Consider the following 23,956-nt stretch of genomic DNA (forward strand, 5'->3'; position numbering starts at 1 on the left):
TTGGTAGACTGGTAAATTAACTACATCTTGTGTTGAAGGCAAAGAAGGTGTTATTTGCATAAAGTCAGATAATTCAGTTGCAATTTTTCAGTACACTTTTAAATCTCTGGCAGAATATCTATAATCAAGCAAAGTCTCCTCTTCCATGCCAGCAGTTCCTGCATTTTAAGTGCTTTCCTAGGGATTCTATGTTGCCAAAAAATACAATTACTTTTCAGTTACTTCAGAAAACTTTTAAACAAGCTCTAAGAAAATGTCAGAATCCGAAATAAGAATCTGCAAAGAAACTTGTTTCAATCACATCCATTTTGGCTGTGAGATGCAAGCTTGGTGATTCCATCTTGATAGATTGTGTTTCATTTGCCTTGTAAGCACCATGTAATTTATGTGTGGAGTTGAATGCTATCAGAGGAAATCTAAGCTCTGCAGGATTTGCTGTCGGGCTTCTCTTTGTGTAAGTTACCCCGTGAAGGGCTAGGATCTGTCTTCTGGTCGAGTCTGGTGTTTCCTTGGATCAGCTGCACACATGCTATAAATACAATGAAACTCCAAACTGATCTCACGTAATTACAAAGAGGCAGTGGGCATTAGAGTCTTCTAACAAACTTTCAAAATTTCTGAAATGGCCGTAGATTTCTATTTTCTATGATGATTTTCAAACTAGAAGATTACTGTCTCTAACAGAGCATAGGAAGATGGACAGGAAACCATATTATTCCCAGGGCCTTAGCTGATCTCTGGAAATGTGGGGAAAATTGAGATTGAGTGCCCACTGTGTGCTACTAATGCTACTTCAAAGTATCACATATGTTATCTTATTTAACAAACTTCTACAGTGTTGGCATTCTTCTTTCCATTTTCCATGATGGGACACTGTATTATGTGTCAGAGACAGAATTGAACCTGGATTTGTCTAAATCCTAAGTCCAGACTCTTTCCACAAAATAACCACGAAGTATTATATTAATTTAGTCAGTCTGTTCAGATGGTATTTGAGATACTATGGAGCTATTCTGTTCAATAGAAAGTGATCAGAATAATTTACTGACTTTCTTAATATGCACAACCCTAATTGAGGACCAGGCAAGGGGAGAAAGTATACAGGACTGTTCTTTGCCTGTGATTTCAATACACTCATACACCTTACAATGTAGTACACTGAATTCAGGCAGCCACCACAGGAAACCACCTGAAGCAGAGAGTTACACTGGCATTGGGAAAGTATGGCCCATTCAGGTGAAGCCCATGTTCATTTTTCATGCTGCAGCACACTGAAGTGGGATGGATTTCTTTCAGACCCACCAGTCCTCACTATCACCTGCCACTCCTATCAACTGTCCCTGTTTGCTCCCACTAGGACCAATTGCCCAGGCTGCTTGATCTCATTATCAGAGGAAAGCAAACAGTAGTTGCAAAGGAAGAATGTGTCCTCCTTGTCTCCTTAAAGCCATGACAATCAATGGCAGGCACATTCTTCAATAACAAGCCCAAGGCCACACTGGCAGAACCGGAAGCTCTTATCAGGCCTGAGACTGCTGCATCCTGCCAGAGGAGAGACTTGAAACAGCTCAGAAGAAAGTGCAAAGGATGGAGTGATTCATTAACTCACTCTCTCTAAGTAGCAACTGTGGCTCTGCTCTGCCTGGAACCTGAGGGCATTCAGTTTAGCATAAAACTGAACATCCTTTTAGGAGCTTCTGGGCACTTTAACATTCCAGCCATCTTTTATTATTTATTTATGACATTTACAAAGTGCCAGGTACTGTTTTAGGTACTTAATGGATATTCACCAAGGGGAAAATAAAAACAGTGAATAACCACTAAAAGGCATTCATGAAAATAATCAAAGTAATATACATTTGAGTTTGGGCTACAATTGTGACTATATAAGATATGTATGTACCAGGCTCAAGAATGCAATAGCAGATATACAACGGAAAATAATTATATTGGTATCCAGAAAGACAGTTGATTTTTTTCAACTTTTCAACAATTTTCCTTGATGTTGATTTTATATTGGTTTTGTAATTTAAAGAAAACAAACAAAAATAGTAGTCAAATTACGCTCTCCAGGTAACTTGTTTGAACTGTATGTTGTGAGGATCTCTGATTTTTTGATGTAGTGGGGTGTAATTTTTTTCTAATTTTAATTAGGAGCTTAGATTATCTGAGTATTGGAACTTAGTGTCATTTGGAATAACAGCTGGGCATGATTGTAGTAATAAATGTATAAAGAAGAGAAAAATCTAGCTTCTAAAAGAAGCATCTATTGAATTTTGATGTTCATTTGTTACATTGTCAAATTGTAATTTCTAATTATGGGGGGGGATAAGTGGATACTGTAGCCAATAATTACAAAATAGGGCTATGCATTGAAGTATATCCTCATATACTGTTGTCTAATTGAATTTATTATTTGAGACGTTGTTGTAGAAACCATCCCAGGTTGCCCAAAATTTATGTAATGTATTGTTTCTGAAGAGCCTTTATGCATATGTTAGTTATGCTATTTAACCAGTCAAACATTATGTGAGTGTTACTGGCAAATAGATGATGATAAACTACTATATTCGAATTTTGTGCTTTCTCTCCTTTACCATCATCTTTTCATCTGTGTGAATAGCAGCGGATATGGGATCATCCATGAGGCTAAGTGCCATCTCATCTAGGTTGTTGTTTTTTTGTGTGTCGTTTATTTAACAAGCAAAGATCTTGTACTGTTTTATTTATATATTTTGAATTAATGAAAGAATTAATATATTATCACCACCAACTAATTTGACCAATTTCTCATTATGAATTTGCAACATTTTCTGAATATTAAATGCCTTCAAGCATTACATAAACAATTTCCAATTGAGCAGGTCTTCAGGAACTTTTATGTAGTACCAAACATCCCTTTTAATGTTTCTTAGTTACGTGTGTAGAGATTTTTGTGCTATCCCTGAAAACAATCTGGTGGTTCATTTTACTGCATCTAGAAAGAATTCAGTCTCATACTAGGGTTAAAAAAATAAATAAAATGCACAAAATGAGAAGCATTTCCATGAGTAATTTCACACATGCTGCTAAGTACTGCAGAGTATTGCCAAGCCTAGCCTTTAATCTCTATGGGAAGCCATACAGCTGTAAATTCTTATTTGTTGTCACATGTCTTTTGCAAGGTTGTTAGAAAAGATAGGAGACAAGAAATCCTTCCATGTTACCTTACTTTATTTTTTGACCAGATTTTATTATCATTACCCCTTTATATCTGTTGATAGCTCAACATGTGCATATTTCACCAGCCTCAGGCAAAATTATGAAGTAGGATTCATGAGGCTTTGGTGTTCTCCCCACTCTGCCTTCTGGGCCCTCGCCTGTGTTCTCTCCCTGGAAGTTTCTCACTTGCTGAACCCAGCCCCTGCTCTCTGTCCAATCTACTTATTGTGGGAAGAGCCAAGACTGGCATGAAAAGCAGTGGTACTGCCTCCTCTCCACACCGTGCGCTCAGTGTGTCTAGCTGGCTTGCAACCATATTTCTCACTCTTGGACCCCCCCTTGCTTCACACATGTTAAGCATTCATTAAGAATCTATTGAATGAATGAATGAGTTTGAGACAGAGGATTTTTTTTACATGGTATGTACTGTTTGTTCTGATCTTTGCCAAAATGTCAAAAAGTCAAGGCCTCTTCCCTCCTTGCTCCTATTTGCCTATTTAGAAGTTCTCATGGTTAATTGCCTCCTCACCTACGACTTCTATCATTCTTTTATTCCTGGAACTAGAGTTCACTATCCACTATATTGCCCCCTTGCTCACTCATATCCTATAGGTTATATTCTAATAAGGTTAGGAAGAAAGAGTAAAGGAATTTTAGCTTTTCAGAAAACCTGGTTTCTAGTCTCAATTCAGCCACATGATATCCTTGTGACCTCAGAGAACACACGGCCTCTCAGATCCACAGTGCCTTCATGTGTAAGTGAAAATGTTGTTACTGCTATGCTCACCTCAGGTGGCCTCCTGAGGATCAAAGGAGTTGCTGCATGTGACAGGGCTTTGTAGACTATCAAGTGCTCCACAAATGTTAGTTCTTGTTAAAAGTAGACAGATGCAATGACGTATCATTGACTTCAGAAACAAGAGTTAGTTGAAATCCACCTCTACGATTGTAAGCAAAACTCACCTTTCCTAAGTTTCTGTTTCTTCATCCTCAAAACAGGAATAATACCCACTACCACTCAGGGTTGTGAGAGTTCAGTGAAACAATGTCAACAAAGGGCCTGACTAGCACAGTTTCCCAGTAACCTCTTCTCTTCTCTGATTTCCTGGCTCAAAATGTCTTTGGGATGATATTATCATCATTGTTATTGGTCCGCCCTTAAGTTTCCCCTGTCCTCAAGAAAGAACATTTGTATATTATTATTGGTTATGTGCAGGCTCTGGAGTAGGACTACCTGGCTTTAACCCTGGCTCTGCACTTGCTAATGCTGTGTTCTTGAGCAAGTCACTGTGCTTCTCTTGGCCTCCGTTATCTTTTATAGGGAACAGTACCTCCCTGAAGTGACAAACCATCCCAGTTTGTCTGTGACAGGACTTTCAGTGCTGAAATCAGGAAAGTCCTAAGCAAACAGGGATGAGCCGTGACCCTATTACCTACCTCACAGGTTTTTTAATGAGGATGAAAGGAGTTATAAATGTGAAGTGCTTACAACAACACCTGCAGTTAGTGTTACGTCTCACTATTATTTCTCCAGAAACAGTCCTTTGGTCCAAAAATTGAATAGTGGGTTTAAGGGTACAGGGACAAATCACAGCAGAGATAGAGAGGCCTCCTCAGAACCACTCATCCAAGCCCAGGCACAGCCACCTCCCTGGGCCTGCTGCTGACACTGTTCTGAATCATCCTCTGCTTTCCAGGGTCATACACAGAGGGGAACCACCGCCACTGCTGTCCTTGTCTACAGCTATGATTGTCCTTCTGGTCACTTTGAACCTGCTCCCCGAAGGGAAGAGAGGGCATGAACAACAACAACAAAAAACAACTACCTGATTGTTTGATACTTCTTGTGAGGATTGACCAAGCCCTAGAGGGTGAGGGGAGGTGAGGCCAGGGTTGAGCTTCAACTCCCTGACTTCCCTATCCTGCCTCTGAACAGGCTCCACTGGGGGCCATGAAGTATGTTTCTGATGCTGTATATTGAACATGATTGAGGGAACTTGACATGTTAATTCTGTGCTTCTCCCTGGGTCTGAAATAGCACTGCCTGGAGTCCAGTCCTGCATCTGCTTCTGCTAGGTAAGTGACCTTGGAATTGTTATTTAACTTCTCAGTTCTTTCATCTGCAACAGAGGGAATAGTAAAAACACGACCAACATCATAGAAGCGTTGTGTTATATGAGATAATTCATGTCAGGACATTTTCTCAGAGCCTGGCCTAGTATGGTAAACTAGGTAAAACTACGGTAAACTATAGTAAACTATATATAGGCACCAAGGGGAAATGAATATGTGTTTTGTTGGTATGCCTACATTTCCAAATATTAATATCTTCCTTTTAGATAACTTACATATAAAATTTATTCACTCATTTTTACCATCCTTTTGAAATTATAATGTTAAAATTATGACAATATTTTTCTAGGCCTAATGTTGAAATGGAAATCATGTGTGGTTTCTATGCTTTGTTAAGAGTTTGTTTGCTCATTGTCAATGACCAATAAGAATTTAAAATCTGAGCTTTCAAAAACTGGTTCCAGAAATTAGGTTTTAGTGTGTCATCAATTCTACCAGAAAGAATGCCAGAAATAAACATCAAACAATAAAGTTATATCTTGCATGTTTAATTGCTTACATGTTTACCAAAATCACTCTTTTCATAACAATAAAATTCTTGATCTTCTCCCTTATCAGTGTTTCCAAAGCAGTTTTAATTGTGACAAGGCAATCAAACAATGTCCTAAGTTCCTCGTTCTATTTTCCCTACCTTAGTGCTCCTCTGGGTTTGATTCCTTCATACTCCCTGGTATATTTCCATGCACGTGATCTTATGTTTGGAAGCACAACACAAGGCAAGGCTTTTGCCTTTAGACATGCTGTTGCTGCCAGAATCCCCTGTGAGCTCCCTTTTCCATCGTTTCCAAGCATAATAACAGGATCATCCAAGGGTCTTTATTAAAGCATTGGGGCCAAGATTGTACCACCAAAAACAGCCCTCTGGACTCACTTTTTTTATATAATCTGGTTCCTCTATAACAAGCTTTCAGGTTTTGTCAGTGATATGACTCACAAAGGGAAAGAGTCTTCTGGCCTCCTGATGCATTGTCTTCCCAGAGTTAACTGATGTGCAGTGTGAATCCAGTGTTTCAGCATACATAAGCTAAAATGAAAAGGATTATATATAGTGACTCTTGCCAAACTGTACTGTCTGAGTAAGTGCAGGCCAAAATACCCTTTAAAAGTAATTTGAACAATTATTTCCATTTCTGCTAGATCTCTGAATTTCCTCTATCCTTATAGAATTCAGCTTGCAAATTGAAGGTCAAACTATGTTCATCTCTGAATTTTATGGCATCTAAGTTTAAAAAGCTGCACCCGTTCATCGAACTTTAGACCAAAAATCTATGTGTACTATCCTGTGTAAATTAAACCTCATTTTAAAAATGGGGTGAGGTGTTGATGGGGAGGAATGCCCAAAGATCAAGTAATTCAGAACCTCTTGGTGGTGGGGCCTGGATATGGGTATATTTTCAAAACTCTCCAGGTGACTCTAATACACAATCGGGAGGAATACCCTATGATAAAGGAAAATTGAGAGTGGTTTAGGTTCAGGTTTTGGGCACTCCTGCAATATCTGGACGTATCTATGTGTCCTAGCACTGAACTCCTAGCTTCAATCTCAATTAGTATGCTACAGAAACTTCAGTAATGCCATTGCCTTTTAAGCTGGTTGCCACCCTTCTAACCCTTTCCATCTAGACCATCTAGAAATTTTATTAGGTATGCTTTTGTGTAGAGTATTTATGAAGTGGCAATGACCCCAGACTCTCTCCTCCTTTCATGGCCAGAATAAACATTGGCCTTACTATAAAAAGAAATGCATGAAAAAACTGAGCTTATTCAGGGAGTAAAATTATTATTTGAATTACAGCAAAACAAGTTTGACTCTTTTTCTTGCCTTGCTTGTCTTTTCCTGTCGCCACGGGAGCACTTCCACATGACACATTTAGACCTAAGAAGGAACTGCCAGTTTCACACAAGGAGGAATGAACATGTTCACTGCAAACCACAGGAAGCATGACTGGCAGCTTCCTCGGCCAACCCAGAAATGTGGCTTGCACCAAGAATAATGGAATAGTTTGTATCTCTTCCCTCTGTCATGCTTTTGTACTCTACAGGCAGAATTTTTTTGAAAAATGACATTCTTTATCCCATGTCCTTGATCAGAATGTTCCAGTGGAACTGCTGGTTGCAGAAAAAAGTGTAATCTTCGCAGTTCACCACTAAATGGTCTTACTCCTCGAGCCCAAAGCTACTAGTTCTAGCCTGATTTTCCACTATTTGTCTGCACTATTCCTTGCTGTTCCTTAAGTGAGTTCTTCTCTCTCCCACCCCACTTCTTTCTCTGTGCCTTATTCCTGGAATACCTTCTCTCCAAACCTCACTTCACTTTCTAGTCTCAGTGTCCCTGACCACATCAGCATAGGCCTTCTCCTTTCCTGAAAGTTTAAGCCTGTATTTCTGCTAGACTGAGCATGAGCTTTGGACTCAGAGAGATCCACTGTAAAATCCTATGACCTTCAGGAAGTTCTTTGATTTTTTATCTTTAAAAAAAGGGAAAGATAATAATACTTCTGGGGGTGGGTTGCTGTAAGAATTATATGAGATCACATGTGAATGCACTTAGATGATCAATACATATTTGCCTTCCCTTTACCACTCAAATAGCATTGCTTTCTACTGTGGGTTTTTGAAAGCACATCTTACTGTCTCTATAAAAGCCTAGGGTCCTTGAAAGCAAGGGTTTTTTTTTTTTTTTTAAATAACTTATTTGAATACTCTCTAACACTAAGAAGAGTGCCTTGCATGTAGAAAGTACTCCACAAATATTTTTGATGGCTGAATAAATAAATAAATGAATTTTCTGGCTGTCTGTTGGATAAAAGATAATGGCATGGAGGGGGATATGATGGAGAGAGCCAGTTTACTTAACGATTAGCATCAATCATAATTATGGAAAACACATTAAATAACTTATCCAGTCATATACTAACCTATTTAGGCTTCCTGGGCAAAAAGAAATGTTGAATGTTCCATACAAAAGCAAAGAGGTACTCAGGATCACACAAAAATAAATTCATTGACATTTGATGTTCTTACGCTTACAATGTAAAGAATAAAATGGGCTCTTGTCGTTTCCTTTTCAAAACTTCCCTTTAATAAACTGCCCACTACTGTGTGGTCCAGATGGCTGTTTGGTATATCAGTGTGAAATAATGCTTTACATTCTGTGAGAATAGAGAGGAAGCACACAAAGGGATGCCTTATGGACAATCCAGGCAGAGATAGTGCCTCTCTCACAACAGGGACACACTTTTTTTTTTTTTTTAAAGATTCTGTATATAGAAAGGTTACTGCTTCATTATGAGGTGAACTGTTTGACAAAGAGATGATGCCAGAGAATTCATATTCCTTAGGAGGAGACATCTTAGTCCTCTCTCAAGAGAGAAAGAAAAAAGAACTAGATGAGATGTTTTTGAGTATTTACTGCCGATGCTGCTAAAAAAGCACTCATAGTCTTATTAGATGACAGAAGAATAGACTCAGTTTTATATTGCAAGGTAGAAATGGGTCATTTATTGATGTTGAAGATCCATCAAGACTTGCAGGTAAATTGAGACTCTTGACAGATGACCTTGAAACAAAACAGTGCAATATGATATTTCTCTACCACCAGAAAAAAAGACATTTTTGACAGCTGAGAAATAGTGGCCAGATCTTGAAGTCATTTTTATCCCTCTTAGAGGAATTTGAAATATAAAACTTAGGACAGAGGTCACATCTTTGCTAGTCTCTTCGAGAGCTTAAAGTAATATCAAGATTCCACAGATAAACAATGACTTCTAATCATTATGTTTTTAAGGAAAAATATGTGATAGGATTTAGTGAGAAGTAAATTTATAGCATATTTTAACAAATGCCTCATCATTTTATATGTTTACTCAGTTGTGCCTACATTTTCATATCTAATACTGGTGGAAAAATACAGGTTAATGCAGAAGTAGTTGATGTAAATGCATGATAATGGTACCATAGTTATCTCCCCACCTAGTAGTCTTTTGGGTAATAAGTATGACCAAAATTAAACAATGCTACAGTTTATTAGCACCTTCAGAAATTTTAAAATCTGGAGTATTCTTTCAGCTCTCATAAAACTATTTCAAAAGGGAGAAAATAACTTATATTGATAGTATATTAGAGCTAATGGACAATCAATTACACGTTTTTTTTGTTCTTCTAGTGGGTTAGATTTGTAGCAGGAAGGAAATTTGAAAGGAAACAAAAGAATAAAATTCTAGGGCCTATCACTCTCACCAAGATACAAAACATTTACGAAGAATCAACTGATGGAATGTTATTGTTACTCTCTTTACCAAATATGGATACTAATGCTAGAGATTTTTTCCCAGTTTCCTTCTAATTTAAGTCTGACTCTAAAACATAAATGAAGAAAAATATATCACAATTTGTTATTTTACTCTCTTACTGGAGAAAGGCTTTTGCTGACACCCAATCTGAAATGGATACCTTTTGCAGCATAAGCTGTGCTTCTGAACTTTTGTCTCATGATGTGCAAGCATAACAGTCAAAAGACAGAGGATACAAAAATGGGGCTTCATAGTTTAATGTATGCCCTTTTTCATATTTTTCTTCAATCACACGTCTGTCATTTTGAACCACATTGCTTTCCGAATTAATGATAGTGTAGATGGTAGAATTTTCAAAAAATGTTATACCTAAAACTGATAAAAATGTATTAGTCCATGTTTCTCTCTAATTATCCTAAATCAACACTGTTTTCTAGAAGTTTTCATTTCTTTATTTTTTTCCTTTTAATCTCCAAGGTACTCTAATTGCTTCCATATTATAAAGATTGTGAATATTGTCATGACAACTAAGGAAACTTTGCCACCAGAAGTTATTCAAAATACAATGAAATACTTACTGTGGGGTTTTCTAGTGTTGACTGAGATTATAAAAATGTGCTTTGTGCTTCCCACCTCAATCTAGATCAAAGTGTTTTGGACTAATATGTCTGCTTACATCAGGAAAAAGTGTTTGCTTTTAATCATTGTGTGGGTTTGGTTGAATATATTTTAGCTGTAGTAATGATACATTGAAGGAAAGAATGTTTAAGGCAATAAAACCTAATTACTTTTCATGGATAGGAAAGGTAGTGAACATTCAATGCGATAAACATGTAGTCTGTCTTAAGGGATATGGAGCTTCAGAAACATATCAAAGTTTTTAAAAATGTGCAAGTCTAAACCATCAAATCTAGGTTTGCGAGCTTGGATAATAAAACTATAAAGCAAAGAAAGTTGGAATAATTATAAAGATCAGGTGTGTGGGTGCTTTTCTGGGAAGGGAATGGCTGTGGTTGAGACAGTTCGCATGGAGAGGCTTTTGAGGTGAGCTAGGAGGTGGTTAAAAGGACGTTTGTCTTATAATAAATTGTTAAGCTATGCATTCATCTAGCCTGCTCTATCTGCATTTATTTTACAATAAAGTGATTTTTAAAATGTTAAGGCTATATAGCTTCAGATTCTGAGCATAACTCTGTAGGCTATTTATAATCTGGAGGAGGTTTCTTGGACTTTAAGCAATGCCTCTGCCTTCGTATGTCTCAATATTGTACTGACAGGGTTAGAGATCAGAGAACGATTAAGAACTGCCATAAAGACAAAGACAAAAGAATTTGAAAGTAAAATTTCAATTTAAAATTGTTTTAAAATTATTATTAAAATATTTGATGTAGGCTGGGCGCGGTGGCTCACGCCTGTAATCCCAGCACTTTGGGAGGCCGAGGCGATGGATCACGAGGTCAGGGGATTGAGACCATCCTGGCTAACACAGTGAAACCCCGTCTCTACTAAAAATACAAGCAATTAGCCAGGCGCGGTGGTGGGCGCCTGTAGTCCCAGCTACTTGGGCGGCTGAGGCAGGAGAATGGTGTGAACCCGGGAAGCAGTGAGCCGAGATCGCACCACTGCACTCTAGCCTGGGTGACAGAGGAAAACTCTGTCTCAAAAAAAAAAAAAAAAAATTTGATGGAATAATTATACTTTTTCCTAATAGAAACATGCTGTAGTATTTATAAATGAAATGAAATAATATAGTATCTGAGCTTTGCTTCAATGATAATTTAGTCTGGGTATGTACACAATGGAATACTATCCAGCTGTAAGAAAGAAGGAAATCCTGTCATTTACAACAACATGGATGAACCTGAAGGACATCATGTTAAGAGAAACAAGCCAGGCACAGAAAGGCAAGACCTTACCTACATGTGAAATCCTAAAAAATTGAACTTACAAGTTGAAAGTAGAATTATGGTTACCAAGGGTAGGGGAGGAGCGCACCGGGTAGAAAGTCAAGAGATACAAAATTAAAAAAAAAAAAAAAAGAGTTGAGCTTATAGTTGAAACCATGTTGATAACTGGTGAAGCTGTACTATAGGTTCATGAGAGTTCATTATATGATGCTCTCTACTATTGTATATGTTTGACCACTTCCATAATAAAATAGTTTTAAAAGTAAAGTCTAAAGTATACAGTGGGAACATACATATTTTAAAAGTTGCCTTAGGATACTATAGTCTACATGGGGTTTGTGGCATTTCAATCAATTTTTTATACTTGAATATGACTATTGGTCATATTCAAGTATATAATATTCAAAAATTCTAACTGAACGATCTTAGAGATTAGTCCTTCATTTGGGACTAGTTCAATTACAAATTAGTGGCTTAATATAATTACAATAAAATAATCCTAAAACTGAAATAAAATAAATCTAAGTGGATGAGCACGTGGGTGTGTTTGCAGTTCCTGGCATTCAGAGAATCTTTGCATTATTGTTAACCCACAATGAAGAAAGGAGACACAAGGAAAGACACAATTAAAATGGAGTAGAGAATTGGATTAATTTCTTAGGTAACTCACAGGGGAAAATACAAAAAGAGATTGTTTCTAAAGAAGCATTGTAATTTTTGCTTTTTGTCTTCTCAAGATATATCTGTACCATGGAAAGTGAAGTAATTTGTTTACTCTCACATATCATCATTTATTTAACATAAAATGTTGAAGCTATATATAAATGTGCTATAATTCACAATCTTATGTCCTTCCTGTTAAAATTTTGTTCATTCTTGAGCTGAGCTAACTCCTCAATGTAAGAAAATATCTGTCATCTATCTCCACATAGTGTGTATATGTGTCTGCATATACATATTTTTTTCCTAAACAGTTTGAGAGTACACATCATGCTCTTTACCCCCTAAATATTTTAATGTATATCTCACAATAATAGACACTTTTATATACATAACAGCAATATGATGTTCAACTTCAGTAAATATAACAATGGATTTTATCCTAGTCTACCATCTAGGTGTCTGTTTTATCCATTAACACAATAACTAACATCTTTACAGCATTTTTTCTTGCCGTATGTGGGGGTGGAGTTCAGTCTAGGATCAAATATTGCATTTAATTATTAACCTTTCATTAAAATATTTTCACAGGTTTTCTTTGTCTTCCATGATATTGATGTTTTGAAGTACGCAAAAATATACAATATTCCTTATTTGGAGTTGTTTGACATTTCCTCATGATTTAACTCAAATTATAAACTCCTGGCTAGAATATCACATAAGCAGTATTGTGTCTTTTTCAATGTATCACATCTGGAAGCAAATGATGTCTATTTGTCCTTCATTAGTGATATTAATTTTGATGACACAGTGAAGGTGTTACACTATTTGTTCACTATATAATTATTTTTTTCTTTGTAACTAATAAGAAACCCAAGGATTGCTTGAAAAACATCCTGCTCCCCATCAAAATTTCCCCTATGTTTAGCATTCATTGGTGACTTTTGCCTGAATCAATCTTTGCAAACGAATAATTATTCAACTCCAGCCTTTCTTCTACATTTGCCACTTGACACAATAGTCTACTGTAAGCAAGAGGCTTCGCTTTTTACTTGTGGATTTATCTATTAATATTTATTATTAATAAGAATGCATGAACTTCAATCTTATAATTTGGTTTATAATTCATTACTATACTCACTTATTTTGTCATTAAAAATTTTCCAGATTTGGCCAGTATCAGCTTCTTCAAGCTGGTCTCCATCTTTTTTTTTTCTAGTACTTTATTTTCGTTATAATAAAACATTGTAGGCTTATCTTGTACCTATCCCACTCCAATCTTGTAGTCAATCATTTCTCTGAGAAGCCCTAGTTCCTTTTAGGGAGAAATATTAGATACCAAAATAGGCATGATAAGTGTGCTAATTGCTACTGTGGTGGCTTTATTTCTAGGTGCTTTCAGTGGCCAGAGCTAGGAAATATTTGCATGCAGGTAGACATAGTCATGCATACCTCTACATACACATATGCATATACATGGGTACTTATATATGCCTATACACATATATGCATATTTTAGAAGTCATAAATTCACACTGATCCTTTTCATTTTAATTCATCCCCATAGAATTCTTTATTGTCTTTTTCAGTTCTATATTTGTAAGTTCCTTCTTCCACAGTGAGAACCCTGGATCTCAACAACATCAGCACATTTATTCATTTGCTTAATTCTGTAATGCACCTAAAATGATCCCCAAATTGCCCTGCCCATATCACTACAAAATAAATAAATAAACCTACTAAACAGAATTCAGGATTTGTTTTCAGTATTTATTCCATTGCATCCCCAATGAAGACTGACAATACATAGTCGAATACTGTGTTTATAAATTACTTGAATTAGTTCTTTGCCTGCTTCAGTTTAGCTATGGCATACATTTGAATTAAAATTGCAGTTTAATTTTTGTTTAGTTTTCCCCTCTCATCTTGGTTGATTGAATTTTATTTTTGATTAGTAAAACATTAACATGCTTCCAAAAGTTAAAACTATGTAAAGAGTATCTCTGTATCCTTTCTGTATCACTTCCATCCTATTTTCTGATCCCATTGTAGGTAACCAACTTGATTGCCCTCATAGTCTTGATAATTATTAAACTATGTGACCTCTGTGAGCTCTTTTTTTAAACAGAGTTATGATAATTTGGAAAATATGTGCAGTTTGGTTGATACAGTGCTTGACATATACTAGGTTGCCAATAAGTGGTTATAAGAATCATCATTGGTAATAATATTTACCAGTAAACACACAAAATCTTTTATATAAGGAAGAGATCTTTTTCTTACGCCAGTGTGGAACTTGGCAGAAAAGGACATGAGAGAAGATTCAAATGGGACCAGCTCAAGGCTTCCTTTGGTGAAGGATTTGGGGGTTATGGTTAGAACCACACTATATGATATTTGTAGGTCTAATTACCTATTTATGATCCTGCATATTCATTCCCCAGTGTGGATTCAGGTATTCTTATTTTCTTCTTTCCATTGTTATAATAAAGTTAGGCATTTATGATAATCCCCTGTGGTTTTCAACATGAATGCTGAAAGGAGTGAAACAGTTGAGACATCTGATGATAACAGGCACAATTTGGCCCAGGGCGGGTAAAGCAATGGAAGAGCTTCTCTCACCCTGAAGCCTGTCTATCCTTTTGCACATGTCACATGTTAAATGACCATTTGACATGCCACAAAAAATGTGTATGTTCATTCGAAGTGTTTCTTTACCTTGTAAGAGTATGGTTGCAGCAGCTATTCCAATGAAAAGAATGTCTACATTTAGATGTCGATATTTTAGGTGGGTCATGAAATTAAATTTCTCTTCAAGAGTGAGCATATGTTGATAGTGCATGGCAGAGCTGTGTGTGCGTGAGTGTGGTTAGGAAGAAGGAAAAGAGGCCTTCTGTCTTTTAGATGCATATTCATAGGGAAACTCATAAAGTTCTTTGAGAAAAGTTCCATTTATATATTTGATTCTTGATAATTAAAGCAAATCGACTGAAAGGGAACCATTCGCTTCATAGTTTTGTTTGTAGTTTAATGCTGCTAACACATGGCAACTTATGTGTTTAATGTATTGTTTAGCATTTATGTTCTGGTTGTTTTATTTTAGAGTCATACGACATTTCTTCTTATTGAAAATTATCTCATTTTTTGGACTAAATAATGATTTCACTTTCTTAAGCCTTCATTTTTCTCTCTGATATATTTGATATTTGCCATTCACTGCATTTACAGATTTTTGTATTAATTTTTTTTTCAGTTTTAATATAGTTTATGTTATGGTAATTCATGCTCATGGTTAAAAAACTCAAAGACATGAAAGTATATAAACTGAAAAGCACAAATATACTCCTTACCACGGTCTTACTCCTAGAGATTGTCACTGTTCATACTTTCTTGCGTATCCTTCCAGAAATAATTATACATATATGTATTTTCCTTTTATTAATTCAATTTTTTTTAGAGACAGAGTTTTACACTGTTGCTCCAGCTAGAGTATAGTAGCATGATCATAGCTCACTGTAACCTCGAACTTTTGTGCTCAAGGAATCCTCCTGCCTCAGCCTCCCAAGTAGCTAGGACTACAGGTGCATGCCAGCACATTCAGTTAATTAATTTTTCAGAGCTGGGATTTTGTTTTGTTACCCAGGCTGGTCTCGAACTCCTGGCCTCAAGTGATACTCTCACCTTGGCCTCTCAAAGTGCTGGGATTATAGGCATGAACCACCATGGTTGGCCCGTATTTTTCTTTTAAAAAAGAGTATCAAACTATGCATGTGATACAATAGTATAACTAGAATTTTAACATTTAATACCTATCTTGAATATCTTTCCATATCGGTGAGATGTATATATAGATATATACTATTATTCATGTGATCCCATAACATTTTTAAATACATTTGTGTGTGTCTGTGTTATTTTAACAGCTGATTTGTATTCCATTGCATTGGAATTATAATTTTTAGTGTTCAATTTATGAAGATTTAAGATAGTTTAAGGGGCATTTTTTGCAAGATTACTTTTAATAAAGATGATTGACATTAATTAAATTGTCCCTCCTATTAGTGAATAATGGACATCGACTGACCAGAGGAAAGACTTAACATTCACCAATACTCAACCTCTGCCACCCTCTGTCCCAACAATAATTCATATGCTGCTTCTCTAGCAGTGTTAGGTAATCATCTAAGTAAGGCAAGTAAAATACATTTACTCTCTCATTTCTGGGTGACAGTTTGCTAAGATCTAAGAAGGTTAATTATTTTCATGATCAATTGTACCATTTCTTTTTGAATGCTTCTCAGAAAGACATGGATCAGTGAGATCTCAGTGTAGCCTGTGTACATTGTAATTGTTCATGTGATTTCCAAAAGAAATGCAATAGCAGCAAGACAATTCAAAGTAAAAAAGAGGATTTGAAAATTATCTTACAAAATGTGCAAAAAGCTTCCCACTTATTTATTTTTAGGGAGTTTTTGTTGTTATTTTGTTTGGGCATTTAACAATTTTTTTAAAATTGTAATTGTATTCTTCCCATTCTGTTAATGGATAGATTTCTCTTTTTTGGTTGACACTTCCTATTTTGTGATACTTATCAGCATTAAAGTAATAGTAAATACAAATGATTTTAACTTTAAGTTTCCTTTTCTTTCGTTTCCTTAAGGTCTCAATTTCATAAATAGTCCTTTTTTCATATTTTTATTGTCTCTTTATTTCTGTTTATTTCTAAGACATAACTATTGCTGATATCCCATAATGCACTGGATATCACAATATGTAACATGAACCACTTTTATTCTTCTTCTTTTAATAGTATTATTCTTACCTTTACCTTTTCTGTAATATAAATAATTCCTAATGCCTCTTACAGTGGGCCCCGCTAGTATACATAAATTGGTCACCCCGTCTTTAGTCACTTCTCTATTTTACTACCAGCCCTGAAATAGGCATTACCTTCTGTTTAACTATTCCTCTAATTCTGTAGCAGTATATGAAAATCCTTACACTGTGAAAAAAGAAAGACATCCTAGCAAAACAAAAAACAATATTTTATTGAGATCGACTGTAAATTTTTCAGGGTGTTCATTCTCACCAGCTATAGTGCAGTGATGTGTTCCTGTTTCCTTAGGATAGGGCCTGATACTTAGTAGCCAAGCAACACTTGCTCATCAGGGGACTATTTGCTTTTTGGATGAATCCAAACTGCTCTAAGAGCAACTGCAAAATTATGGTTGAATATAGACAATGTCGATAAAGAATATAGAAAAATAATGGTTGATTTGTTAGGTGGGGGAGTAGTAAGCACTTTACTGCCATTTTTGTCTTTTGGTATTGTTATAGTGCTGATTGAAAAATAAAAAGTTCTGTTAGAGCTTATCTGTTACAGGTCCATGCCTATGGATGACTGAAGTCAGCATGCTCCCTCCGTTTTACTATTGGCTGATCGCATTGTAGCCTTCCTCTGACTTACAAAATTTTTTTGATATAGTAAAATTGAACTAAAATGAATATCCAGATTAAGATTAAGAACAATGATGAAAATAAAAGCCTATATTGCATATTCACTCATGGGCCAAGTACAATATTTAGCACTTTGCTTGTATTACTTAATCCTCCCAACATCATTAGGAGGTAGGATTATTATTGTCTCTATTTAGAGATGAGGAAGGACAGACTCTGAGAGGCTAAATAACTTATTTAGAAAAACACAACATCTTGAGTCTGTCTCCAAAGTTCTTGAAAGTAACTGTAACAGAGCCTGAGATAGTGGGTTAGAACTGATGGCAGGCAGGCACATCTACTTTGCTCCAATAGGGATTAATGGTTTGACTGACCACTATTTTTTTTTTTTTTTCAGAAATGGTGGCTGTAGCCTCTGCTTTGTTTACCCAAGACTCAGACAAGTCAGAATATAACTGAAGAACAAATAGGTGGACCCATCAGGAAAATTATTTGCATAAAACACCAAGGTACTATCTGGGGAGATGAAAAATAAGGAAAACATCAAAAAATAACAAAAATCACATTTCACTCACAGGAATGAGAGAGTGAAGACTACAGATTTGATCTAGGGCTAATCACTCAGGATCACAGGAAAGGTCTGTTCAGATTCACAACAGTCCCTGAGTCGAAGGTCCTAGTGCTACGAGCAAGAAATGATGGGGCTCACTTGTGCCATTTCTCCAAGACTTTGGGAACACTACTTTTAAGACACATAACAACAGACCCCAGATAGACTAAAGAATAGAGCGTGGGGAGAGGAATCCTTTACACTGCAGCCTGAAGAGTCATGGTCACAGAAAGCCAAAACAGGTGAGGAAAAAAACAGGTGAGGGAAAAAAAAAAAAAGATTGGTTGAAGTCGCAGCGTATCTGGGATGGATCTGCTCATGGGGTTCATGTGAGATAGCCCTAGTGTTCACTATTCAGAGCTACCATGTTTCCTTCCTGGCCTTCTGACTGCTTCCCTGAGTCATGCCGCACAGGATAGGGGAGTCAGCCCTACCAGAATTCACTATACCTGAGGGACAGCAACATTTTATTGTTTTTGTTGTTAAATATTGTTGTTGCAAGAAATGGTGAAGTCTTCAAGGGCAAAGACCATATTATTTTTCATATGTCTGGTAGGGCTTAGCACAATGTTGGGTATAGAGCAAGAAGTTGCTAATTCTTCTTTAACCTGATTTGACATTAATTTGGTTCTTATTGTTAGCCATTCAAAACTACAAGGTTGCAAAAAGGTATAAATGAAAAAAAAATCCCTCCTTCCTGGCTATCACCAAGGACAACATTGCTTGGAAAGGATTGAAACATTTTATATCTCTACCAACCATTTCCCTGGGAAGCAAAGCCAAGACTGTAATGCTGATTAACAATGTTAATGTTCTCCTGTAGGCGGACAGGCAACTCAGAGGCTTGCTTCTCACCTTCCCCCTATTCCTTAGATAGAATGACTTAACTCCTCTAATGTTTTAGAGACAGAGTGAGACAGAGAGACACGCACACACAGAAAGAGACTTATTTACAGTTATGCAGTCTCTACTTGGTATAACACATATCCTATAAGAATTTAGAAGGCAGTGAACTTTAAACTGCAACAACACAAATACCTCGTCTACCGTATCAGAATAAATTAGGAACCAAGAACTGAGAAGGGAACTGATGCTTTAGGCCATTCAGGGGTCTTCTTGCCAAAGCCAATGAGGTTTCAGTATCAGAAAAAGCTGCAGCCCGTAGATTTCAGTGACTGTGGAAAGAGATAAAGTACCACAACACACCTGGCAGATTATAGTTTTTCAGCTCAGTTGTTTACTTACATTTGACCGTACACTTATTTGACTCAGAGACTCTGTTACTGTCACAAATTTTACTGCCAGACCTTACACATTGCCAGGATTTCCCTGAGGATGACTGGATATTTGCGAGTTTGTTCATCCTTTGACAGAATTTAAATGGTGGGATGATTTGTGGTTACAACTAAATTTGAAAAAGTGTGTTCATCCATGGCAATAAGGAGTGAGCACTGGTCTAGAGGTCAATACATTTTAGCCTGATTCCATTCTGACCTTTGGCAAGAACCTCACCTCTCTGGGCCCCATTTCCTTACCTGTAAATTAGCAGGTTACACTAGCTTGTTTAGAGGATCTTTGCCAACACTAATATGCTGTGCTATTGTTTATGAGATGGGGTGTAACAGAGAGATGTCCAAACGAAATCAAGAAGACATGACTTGAAGTCCCTGCATTTGCCGTTTACCAACTCGTTTAATCTCTCTGAGCCTTGGTTTCTTTCATCTGTTAAGGTTCATTCCAGTTCTAAATTCTACGATTTTATGACATTGCTTATTGAGTCTGGAAATATCACAAACATAAGGTCTCAGAAATTACCTTTAAGATTTTCATACTGCACAGATTGTACAACATTAACAACCCAATTTGATCGTCAACCACCAGCATTTTTGTACAAACAAATGGTTTATCTGCACAACTGTGCAGGGGTGAGAAGATGCCTATTTTGCAAATACCATTCAGTAGTGGTGGTTTTACTTTCCCCATCATAACTGAATTTTAAATCACCATTAATATTTAGCATCAATTACCACCACACGCTTTTGTTTTCATGAGGTTAAATACCATGTCAAGTTGATAAATTCTGTATTTTTAACATTCTGGATTGCCTGTTCTCTAGGATGGTGCTATTGGCAAGTAGCCAAACAAACAGATTGGTGCCTTCATACAATTGGCCCTAAGAAAATTGCATGCCTGTTGATGTGCTTTTGGAGTATGCATCCTGCAGTAGGTTCCACTTTAGGGTTTAACCAATTCAGATCCTTCCTCCTCCAGAAAATAAATTGTCTCTTTTTTCTTGTATCAGCTTGAGTATGGCTAGGCTGATGTCTGAGATGTGAGTGTGCATTGAGCAAAGAATGCCTGTTTTTAAAGGAATATTGGTAAAATGCAGAGGGAGCTTACATTGTTTTAGGGTGTGACTTTGTGCTCATTATTTTCCATTGTATCTTATTGGCTTTCCTCTGAAAGCCAGAAACAGAAGCGTTGGCTGTCAAAGATGGTTTTAATCCTTGTCCGGCAGCTGCCAAAGTCAAAGAAGGATGGAGAGATGGAAAGTAACATTTATTGAGCATCTCTTGTATTGCCAGATGGTTTAACTCATTCAGTGCTCATGAGGTTACATCAGACATGACAGAATTCAGGGACCTGGACAATGCACTCAGTACTCTGATTTTCTCCATCTCTCAGTTCTGCTTTTTCCTACTTAATTTCTTCTCAACAGCCTCTCTCCATAGGGTGGCAAGGCCACCACCAGCAAATCTACTCTCACACTCACCTAGTAAGCCCAGAGATGGAGAACCGTCCCATGCCTGTATTAGCAATCCCAAGGAAGATTCAGATTGGCCTTGATGCATCACATGTTGATGATGGAATCAATCACTCTGCCAGGTCAGGCAAACCTGTTCAGGAGTTGGGGTATGAGGCACAGTCGGGGGGAGCCCCTTTGTGGAGTGGGGGAGGAGTTTCTTCAAGGAACTAAAGGAAGAGGGTGGCAACCCTTCCTAGACAAAAATTCTTACCATACTCCATGGCAATGGACTACTTAAGAATACTGTTGGTTTGAGTTGTCAGTTTGAATGTCTTCTCTGGTAGAACTGAATCAAGAACCCAAAAAGTAAAGTTAAGGGTAGTTTACCAAGCCTCAGTGGACATACACATTAACATATATTTGTCAGACAAGCTACATAAATCTGTCTTTTTTTCATCTCTCAATGACTCTTGCTGTGCAGTAGCGGCAGTTAGGTTTCTCTTGGATATGTATGCAGTCATCTAGATTTAAAGGCATATGGTCTGTCTTGGATCGCTTACAGATTGCAAGATGGCTCTGAAGCCAAACTTGCTGCTTATTTCATGCCCTGCACATTTAATTACTGCTTGATGTGAATGAAGTGTTTTATCTGAAGATATGCGCCACTGAAATTTTAGCTGGGTAGAATCATAAAACAGTTCTCAGCAGATTGAGGCAATCTTAGAGGGAACTTTGTAAAGAAAGTTTGCTTGAAGTAGCTCACTGTAGGTCACAAATGTTTCGAGTCAGTTTGGTCGTTGCCAGATAAGACAACGAGTACAAGTGTTCCTAGTTTCCTAATTTCCTGGAAAACTCTAGGGATAAGACAAAATTCTTCTATTGGGATTAAACAAATGGTAAATTGTTGATCATTATTCAGGTGGCTTCTGAAAGAAAGGTGGGGCATTTTCCCTTGGCACTTGTTTATTTTTATTACACTTACCTGGTGCAAACGAATTTCTCTGCAATACAAGTTTTCTTAGTTTTTCTCTTTGGCTTACCTGCTGTGTCTTCATGTCAGTTAAACCAGTTCTCCAGCTGGTCATGATAGGTAGTACTAGCCAGGGCTAGGTCAGTATCAATAACCTAGAAGCCTGTATAGCCTCGTATTTAAGCAGATAGACAAAGAGCTCAAAAGTTCAGGTTGCTCTATATCATGGGTTTCTCTAGCAATTTCCAATTATGCAAATGTGAATGTCAGGAAATAGGTAGGCTTGTGGTGAGGATTGAACTAAACAATGCTAGTAAATTACCCAGCATATGTCCTTTATCCAAGGTGACTGCTGTGTTGTAATCAATCCAAGGCTACTGTCCGTGCACATTCTTCACACTGAAGCATGTGGGATGGTGGCAGGCCATAGTAGTTATTAGCCACATCTGGCTCCAAGTGATCCTTTGTTTTTTCCTTCCCTACTGCCTTCCCTTCTGTGCTAAGTAACTTGGATAAAATGTTAAAACAATGATCAAAACTCTAATCTCAAGAGACGGAATGGATGAAGAAAGTAATTTTACTGACTTCTTTAAATTCTTCCGAAGCATGGCATGCTCTCTCACCTTTCTGAGTCTTCATACAGACTGTTCCTTAATTCAGAAACACTTTTCCTCCTTTTTGTTAATGAGGCTTCTCACAGTCAAGGCCCTAGTTTACATTTTCCCTCTCCAGAAAGCCTTGCCTCACCTCTGCCCCGAAGTCGGGGTTAGGTGTCCTGTCTTCTAGGTTTTTTATGCCTCCTACTAGTTGAACTTCTCTTACCAAAGGAGTGTTCTCACCGGAGCCTGGCTTGGCAGGCCTATGAGCTCCAAAATGGGTGGAAATCATGCACACCTCATTGATCCTTATTGATCATTGTTTATCATCACCCCAAGCACCTAGCACCATGCCTAGCTCAGAGCAGGCACTCAATAAATATCCTTCCTTGGAAATATATGTGAGATCCTTTTCTGAGGGGGCTCAAGGGTCATTTGCTTTGTTGTATTTACTCAGTTATCTGTTTCCTAGAGCAACAATGCTGTTATGGTGGAAATGTCACATAGCTGTGCTGGCAGTAGAGTAGCCACTAGCCACGTGACACTACTGAGTGGTTGGAATGTGGGTAGTACAACTGAGGGGTTACATTAATTTAATTTAATAACCATATGTGGCGCTAGTGGCTGTCATATCAGCCAGCACAGTTCAAGGACCAGAGGTTTAAATTTTTTTTTTCAGGAGCCATAACTCTAGGAACTTTCGTGTTTTCAAGGAAATAGAGTTACCACAAAATCCAGAAGTTTGTCAGTAATACTCGTGTAGTTAATGTTTGGAACTGGGTTCCCAAATGACACGTATATCATGTCACTTGTTGGGTGATGCTGAGCATCTCAGTTTTAGGCAATGGAGGGCGGTGCCTTGGTTACCATGTCTGCTCTGACACCTTCTGGTATGTGCCCTTAACGTTTTGCGTCTCAGTTTTTTCAAGTATAAAATGGAGCTGATAATAGTTTGTACCTCAAATAATTGTGTTAAATGGGAATATGTGTGTGTGTATGTGTGTGTCTATGTGTGTGTGATAAAGTACTTAGTACAGTGCCTGGTATGTAGTATGCTCTCAAACATGCTAATCACCATGATTAATCATTCCATTCTTCCATGTTTCTTCATCAGCATGGCATTTGGATACATGTGCATACATCCCAGTATACCCAGTAAATGTGCTTCACAAGTTTTGGTCAGGCAAAATGAAGGTGAATGTGAGTGTAAAGTACTATGAAAAGGTCAAAAGATAGGTGTAATAGACTGTTAAACTGGACCATTATTAGGGAAGGTAACTCATTTTACAAAGATAAAGTATCTTGAAATGTTACTTTTAAAAAGCAGCCATATTTGAAATGGGAAGTAGAATTCCTGCTTGCAGGAAGGCTTTGCTGCAAACAT

The sequence above is a fragment of the Nomascus leucogenys genome, chromosome 2, assembly GCF_006542625.1.
Source record: "Nomascus leucogenys isolate Asia chromosome 2, Asia_NLE_v1, whole genome shotgun sequence".
Taxonomy (NCBI): Eukaryota; Metazoa; Chordata; class Mammalia; order Primates; family Hylobatidae; genus Nomascus; species Nomascus leucogenys.